The sequence below is a fragment of the Pempheris klunzingeri genome, chromosome 12 (assembly GCF_042242105.1).
Source record: "Pempheris klunzingeri isolate RE-2024b chromosome 12, fPemKlu1.hap1, whole genome shotgun sequence".
Lineage (NCBI taxonomy): Eukaryota > Metazoa > Chordata > Actinopteri > Acropomatiformes > Pempheridae > Pempheris > Pempheris klunzingeri.
Genome location: NC_092023.1, coordinates 7,581,440 through 7,590,138, shown reverse-complemented (window position 1 = coordinate 7,590,138; position 8,699 = coordinate 7,581,440).

Here is an 8,699-nt window from a genome sequence, read left to right as displayed (position 1 = left end):
TAATCCATCCTCCAAAAATAACCTCGGCTCTAACCTTTTCCAAACCAATTCAAGTGGCCCGCTCGCTGAATACATTTGAACTTTGCTGCATTTTTGAATTTCTTATCCGATCAGCTCGGTGTGGCTGTCTTGCCGTGCTGCTGGACTCACTTACTCTGCGGTTGGAGCACCATCGCAGCGTAGATGTTGAGGCAGCAGACAGGCAGATGAAGAATGAGACTCAGTCTGTGGTTTCACAGAGGGCTAATGATGCCTGTGGTGACTACAGGCTACAGTCAGCCCCCTAACGAAGGGAGCTGTGACACAGCCACAAGGGGTCCCATTTAAGCCAGGCACACTCTGAAGTGCACTGTAAGCACCCTCCTTTTTTGCTTGTGGCTAAGTAAATTCTAAGGAATGCTATGAATTTAGCAACCAGAGATACTGATGTCTGTAGAGTTCTGTGGTTGATGTTAAAAAACAAGTCCAGCATCAAAGCTCCAGACACGCTGCCAGTAATTGGCCATTTAATTGCTTAGGTACCCAAGGAATCTCTTTCAGATACTTTTTCTTTTTTACATTTTTATATACATTTATTGGTATTTTTTCACTATCAGCAGCCGTGTTATTATTATGTCTGTATTTTGTGATAGTATTTTCACCATGTGTACCACTTCCGTATCATGCTGGCTCAGAGATAAAAAAGGAATTAGATTAAAAGAGGCTGAGACGATCTCATCATCCGCACTGTTAATCTCTGTGAAACCTTTAATTTTGGCCTAATATCTGCCTCCATTTCAGAGAGAGAGAGAGAGAGACTACATGAGTGCATGTGCTGCATGCTCGTGAGCGTGTGTGAGCATGTGGCCATGCGTGTTGGTGTGTGCACATGTGTATGTCCATATGTGTGTGGGTGAAGTGGATGATATTGAGTCTGACTTCATAAATCACCCAGACACTGATAAACTCCCCATGCACCCACACACCGCTAATGGGCAACCCTTAAGGAGTGTGAGTGTCTCGTGCGGCGTTTGATTCAACATTTATTAACCCCCTCACACACATTCTCTCTCTCATATACGACACACACTCATTTGAGCCCCAGAAAGAGCGAGGATGTGGTTGGTGGCATTCGCAGCGTTAGTGCAGGGTTTTGACCTGGCCGGGCCGTATTAATCATGGCCGATGGTAGTAAGATACATTTTAGCTTATACAGCCACAACAACAACAACCTCTGCATTTCCCAACATTAGTTTCCTTCTCATAACTTATATCCTGTCTCCAACTCCCCACTTCCCATCTCATATCCTGGCACCCCTCCTCATTATAGAACAATTTTCTGCCCCCACATCAAATACAAACACACTCTGTGCTTCCATCTTTTGCTCTTCATACATGTCGGCTCATAATTCTAATGTTATCACGACCTGCACCCCTTGGCACAAGCTTAGTGGGGACCCTGCAGAAGTTAATCCTGCAGCCACATCAGTGATTCATAAATAGCCGCTTTTATTCCTCCAAAGAAGTTTGTATGCTTAAAAAAAAAAAGGAAAAAAAACATAAGAGTGAAAGTTTTTGGAAGGTATTAACTCAGCTGCAAGCAGTGCACTGCTGCTGGGAAGCCAGAGGAGTATCCGGCATGCAGATAGGCAGTGTCCAACAGTCAGTCAGACAGATAGACACGGGGATAGATAGCTGGATAGACAGACATTAGACTGGGGCTTGGCTGCACTATCAGGTTTCCTCCCCCTCTGTCTGTCTGCTGGGACAGCCTGGCCTCGCAGGCCCTGACACCGAGGCACCACGCAGCCAGCCACGACAGCTGCCACAGCAGCATCTAATACCAGCACACTCCACGCTACGCCATAACTACAAAGAGAAATATCGTTTCAAACATGGCATACTTTGATGCTCTTGTAATGATCTTTGTGTTTTGAGAGAGAAAGCAGGAGGATGGAGGATTCGTATGGTGCCTTTTCTCTTTTTTTTTTTTGTTTTGTTTCTTTAGAACAAAGAGAGCCCCCTCCACATGAGCAAGTTTAGGACAGTGGTGATGAGATGCAGGATTAAATGAGAAACTAAAAGAAACCCTGAGAGGTATCAGCATGCGAGTGTGTGCATGTTAGTCACCTTGTATCAGTGTGTCATTGTAACCTTATGAACCCAAGTGTTGGTCTGGCGGTCTCTAATTAGGAACGGCTGATGAGCGGCCATACATTACGTGAGAGCGGGTGCCTGTGCCTGAGTGTGTATCCCTGCATGTATCAATCTGTGACTATACAGCGTGCTTGTCAGCGTGGTAAGGAGAGTGTCTCAGCCTGGAGAAAGTGCAGGTCTAGCCTTGGTCATGTTGATGGAGGGGCGGCACTTCAGAGGCTCCAGGACCCCATGGCACCAGTCTCCCCAGTCCCCCAGACAGACTGGGAGCATCTGGGCTCTGTCAGCGCCTCTGGCCCCCGCAGACTCCGATCTATATGACGGGGGAGAGGAGTGGATTGGATCAGGGAGAGGGAAAATATGAGCCAGATTCCTCAGCCTTGTGCAAAATGCATACTTTGCCAGTTAGCATGTTACATGTGTGTATGTGTATTTATGGCTGCATGAATGCCTGATAACAGGTCATAGTGATTCATTCTTTATGATGTGAGATAGGGGTTATTGATCAGCGACTAATGCTGGAAAAGTCCTCTCTATAAATTGTCCAATTAAGTATTAATTAAAAGTATGCAGCTAAAAACATGCGAAGCCTTTTCTGGGCAAAAACATCAAGACGGGCCTGACAAATATCACTCCAGAGTTTCCTTATGAAAGCGAGCAATGATTTGATCAAATGGATATAGCTCCTAAGCTCCACCACATGGAAACTGATACACACAAGACTAATTAATCCATACACTAAATTAGGAATATAAATTGTGGTACCAATCTAACAAGGTCAGTTTTAACTTCTCCCTTTGCACTTTATTTAACTGTGTAGGAGGAAAAAAAAAAAAAAAAGGGAACCCTATCAATGTGCTTCGCTTATTATGATTGACGATTGATGATTAAGTCCTCCAGCTGACACACACCACCAAAGCCGGTGAGTTGGAATTGGATGTGACACATACACAGTTCTGCGTGTTAGGTAATTCGTTGACGAGGGGCCAAATTCATTTATGGAACAGCGGTATTGGCAGGCATGGACACTCTCTGCAAAAACAACGATAATCACAGAGGTTTGGCGCGGCGTGACAAGGACTCTTCAGGGAAAGGCCCTTACACGCTGCTTTGTTGGCCGTTCCTCCCTAAGATGGAGGGAAACATCCGCCACTGTTCTTAAGATGAGAGTCGCTCAGAGCAGGAGGAGAGAGGTTTATGTAAGGTGTGAATGATGTTTAAAGGGCTAGATTAGCACTTGTTGGGCCTGTTTTGATGGAATGGCTTGCAGTTCATTACAATGTGTGGAATGTATAGATTTTGATAAATAGAAATTCAGCTACAGTCTTTAGTTTTTGGGGGGAGGCAATAAGTAATTTTCTCTTTTTTGTGGAATTGATGAAATAAAGGCTCTGATAAATCCTCTGTAATGAAACATGAGGGGGACCCTGTCTCAAGCCATTTAATCTCTTTCCGCATTCTCCATTTTTTCTGCTAATGAGCCTTATTGACAATCAAACAGAAGCTGTCATCCCCCAGGATGCAACACTCCCAGCCCTTGCGTGTTTGTCATAGTGTCCTGGCAATCAGAGCTGCCTGCAAGACCAGGCTGGCAGTTAGTGGTTCTCACAGCAGCACTGCCTGAAAATGGCACACTTCCTGTAGAGTTGCAGCTGCCACCTCTGCTACTTCCATTACTTTCTATAGCATGCAGATGTTGTATCAACATTCCCTGCCAAGGGGACTGCAATAACTGTGAGATTCATGCCATGTTTCAGAGGCACGTCAATTTCTCAAGTGGCACAATTAAAGAGGGAAATACAGTACCAGGTTTTTCACAGGCGCTGAAATCGGAAAAGGGCTTTTTCACTTTTTTTTTTCGAAAGGGGGGCTGTTTCATAAGGGTTCAGAAATCCACCCGATTTTTACTGCCCTTTTCCTGAGCTGAGCTGTTCTGTGAGCCTTTGTGAGGCAGACCTGTCGTGACCCACAGCGGATATGGAAATGGGGCTAAGGTTTTATGGGCCAAACGGATTGGACACAGTCAAGCTCAGGGGGCATGAATATTGGATGTTATTTCTGGTCCCTTTTTATGTAATCCATTGCCAATACATTATTAATAGATGATATCATATCCAGAACTACTGGACAAAGCACTACAGAGGGGTACTATGAAAGGAGCTCTATGTGGTGGAGACTGTGGCAGAAAATACAGTTCAAGTGATATTATTTTATCACCGTAGCCTAACGCTCTCTGACCAGGCAATCTTTACGGTGTAATTTTTGGACTAAGTGAAGTTCATAGAAGGAAAATGTAGTGAATACTGTATTTCTACCAGGGGTAAATCCTGCATTTGTGGGTTTGAAATGCACTGAAACATTGATGAAGTATCAAATGACACCCAAATACAAGTTTAATGGATTTTGAAGCAGTGGGATACTTTGCTCATCCTCCTTGACTGCAGTGAGTGAAGTGGAAATCTTTGCAAGGATCTAGAGTTTTCCTTGCAAAGCAAAGCTGACTCCCAGTGTATAGTAGCAGGGGAGCAGCGTCTTATCTGATGTACCGATTCACAGACAGGAGACTGTGCTAATGTGGGACTGTTTTTAAAAAAAAAGGGTCAGATTCCCTGTTTTTGCGTCAAATGTGGAATTGTTCAAAAAAGGTCAGACTCCCTATTTCCATTCGCTGTCATCTCAAACTTCTGATCTCTAGTTGTGCAGTTTTTATAAGTCACAGTAGCAGTATCCTACTCGTGTGTAAACTTCACGAGAGTTGCAGCCGCTTTTTTTCTCCTTCAAAAAACAGATCACTCAGCGGTTACACAAATCCTGTCTGTCCATGAGCAAATCCTTAAAAAGTACTTCTCAGCACTGCTCATCGAGCAGAGAAGATAAACTACCGTCCACCTTTTAGTTTTATGGAGTGTCTCGATACTGTACACAGATTGGCACGACGGTATTATCACATCAACAACCATTAAAAGTGGATGTATAAGCCCCTCAATAAGAGTTACATAGGGAGTGGATGCGTAAGGTAATATTCTCTTTTTAAGGTCAGTTTGAATTGTTTTTTCTCATGGGAAACGGCAGATTGATAAAGAGCAAACAAAACCTCTTTTCTGAATGCTTGTCCTCCATGGCCTCAATGAAGGTTTCATTCCTTTATATCATCCAGCCCAATTCCCAGCATGCACGGCCATTGTGGCTCTTTCAACTGGAGCTCTCCATTGACTGGCTCATTGTCCGGCCGCTCTTTTGTGTGTGCTATCACCGGAGCACAATCTTTCACCTGAACAGCACAGGAGCGCAGCCTGGATATGGTCACGTAAAGCCACTGAGTCACCCATGTAGCTACCAGGGTGCACAATTAACCCAGCACTAATTAAGAAATATACTTGTGCGTATAGCAACTTTTAAAAACCTCGCACGATGCTTGTTAATAACGTGGCCATTCGTCACGCTCAGGCAGCCTGCGTCAGACAGAAATGTTCAATATTACCGCTCAGGCTTATATTATTGAGAGCAGTTTTTTTTTTTGAAATATAACAATGCACGAGCAGATGTTTGAAGCGTGGCCCTCGGCAACACAAGGCTAGTTAAGATCGATATTGCTTTCAATATTTCTTTCCTTTGACAGATAACCAGTGCTGAGGAAAGTCTTGATAAGAGTGGCAACATATGGATGTGGCGAGCCTCGCTCTCTTTTGATTGCGTGACCCCTTGACCTTTGCCCGTGTTTGAGAGAGAGGCAGCCACATGGTATGGTGGGGGTCTGTCAGGCTCTGGTTATGGGGCATTATTGACCCAGGATTTATAAATATTTAATGCACACATTAAGATCATGGTGGAGGGTGGCCATTAGAGTTCTCCAATAAAGAGGCTCTCACGATGATTGAGTGGTGTGGCAGAGCTAGTAGCTGGTCGTTGGGTACAGAGAAACCTGCTGAGACAATGTACTGTACCTCGAGCCTGCCTGCCAGGCTTCAGAGCTCGGAAAACTGGCAACAACTGAGCAAACTTGTCGTTTTCCGATTGTTCCTTTACCCTTTACAGAATTTTTCTTCTGTCTCCTTTTGCTAAGTTGATTATGTTTCTGCGATTCTTGGTTTTAATTCATCGGGCAGTTAAGACTAATACAGTTTGTGCTGCATTTTGTCAATGAATAATAGAGACAGCAGTAAGTAAGGCGAGAGATCCAAACCACGTGCGCGTCTATCTGAAACAGATAATGCACTGTCAGGAAGCAGATGTGTGGCTATTGTTATCAGACACATTGGATTATCGAGGGAATGATTTGAAGCACAAGGCGATCGCAGCTGAAAATTAAACCGCTCTTTTGAGTGTATCTGTCCTTTGCGCTATCAGCAGCTCCTGGACTATCTCCCGCGACGCAAGATCCGTGCATGCCGGTTGACATAATAAGCTGCGATATGCTGATTGCCACTCAGGTTGCTGTCGTTTAATTGTGCATTAAAGGGAGAGGTGGCCTCGGACAATGTTGCCTTGATGAGAAATTGACATTTTGTGACCTGCTCTCCGCGAACACTCAGGATGCCAGATAAGATGCTCACTTGTTTTTAAGGAGAAACACTATTCTTCCCTCAAACACTTCTATCCTTCTGTTTGACCCACTTGATGAGTATAGATTTCACAGTGGCCCCCCTTTCAGCCCTCAAACTATAAGAGGTTCAAAACGATACCAGCCCTTATAGACAAAGGATAACCTTGCTCTTTCAATGTATTGATTCTTTATTAACTAGGTGGCTTAATGCAATGAAATGAGGGATTTGAATGAGCCCCATTTGGGGTGGTTTGAATAAAAAGCTTGCACTGTTTATGAATGACTACAATGAACCTTTGAAGCACCACAGATGCAGGATACGCTGATACAAAGACCAGTAGGAATATGTCACAATGTCAGAGTGCTTTGCTGAAAGAATATGAGTAAAGAGCAGTTTTCATCTTTTATGGATGTTACACTTTTCCACAGGTTTCAAACAGTTATCTCTATGGCAAAGTCTAAACACTACAACTTACAGACGAATCACAGGTTTGTTCTCAGAAGTTTTTACTGTCTTTTTCTTTTTGTTCTGATTGTCAGTTTGTCTGCCAGCCAAACTGTACTTAAACCTGAAGAAGTCCACAGTTGAGGAGCTATTGTGTTTTTACTGAAAATTTTAATAAAACATCACTTATTCATTTCTGTTTCCATTCCAAATGTTGACATTTTTAAATTTTCTTCCCTGTAAACACATGTAAGCTATGTGGCAGAGTCATAAGTGGTGAGTAAAAATGACTTCTATACATTCTACAAAACAGAAAAAAATACAACCACAAATGGAGTGTTTTTTTTATCTCCAAGGTTGTCCCTCATGCACATTAGTCTCTATTGGATCTTAACAACTATCATATGGGTCACAAACAATTTATTTGACAATACAACCAACAAAGTTTTCTCCAAAATGGTCTGTATAGATAATTTAAAATCAATATAAAAATAAACAATGAAGTTTGACTTCCCCTTTAAAAAATGGACAGAGAGTCTTGACGGAGTAACACAAATTTTGAAGATACACATGAAATATTTGCACATTGCATTTCATCAAATACAAAAAGAAAACAAATGAAGGCAACAGTTCTTGGCTGAATTATCTGTGCTGCATCACTATATTAAGGGCATGACGATTAATACATACATAATGAAAAGCAATATACAAAATTTCAGAGATAAATACATTATTTATAGTTGATATGTTACAAAATTTCCCTCAGTGAGCGCAAGTGTGTATTTGAACAGAAATATGACAATGATCTACTATACTCCTACATTCTCAATGGATTTTAATTTTGTTTTTTAAATGTTTTTTTGTTGATCTAAAAGAACATGAAAAAGACAGATGTATAAATATTTAGCACAAGTTTGGCAATATCACAATAGTCTACAATTTTTAACCACATATAAAACACATAAGGGAGTTGGAGCTAGAAGGGGGAGACTGCTCCTCATCAACAAGAAACAGACTTCACAGTAGCCTAGGAATGCATTAATATACAGTGCTAGCAAAAAAGTTGAAAAACATGGCAAAACACACTTGCTTAAAAGGAAGCTCTAGACATGGAAGTACATCATATTCATCAACAGAGCAGTGTTTTGTACACGTCAGTGTGCTTGTTGAATCAAAGAGGATTTTTTTTTACTTTTGAAGATGATTTCTAGCTACAATAAATTACAAAATTTAAGTTAAAATGCAGGAATGAAACATGATACAACCTTACCCACCCAGCCCCTCCCCTTTTACTCGTATTTGTTGTACTTTTATGATCGATTTTCTACATTATATATCTCATATATTTTCCAGTTGAAATTCAAACTGTCTTGGCCCCTGTGTATTTTTCTCACACATAAAAATACAAAAAGTCACATTATAAAGACACACAACTGTTGTGAATCTATTAAAAGAGAGTTGAAACAGAAAAACAATTTCTGAAGTTCATTGGCAAATGTACTGTACATCAGTGTATTTACTTTACAACCAGATGGTGAGTCCACAGAGTCCCTTCCAGTATTGAATGTGTGGTTG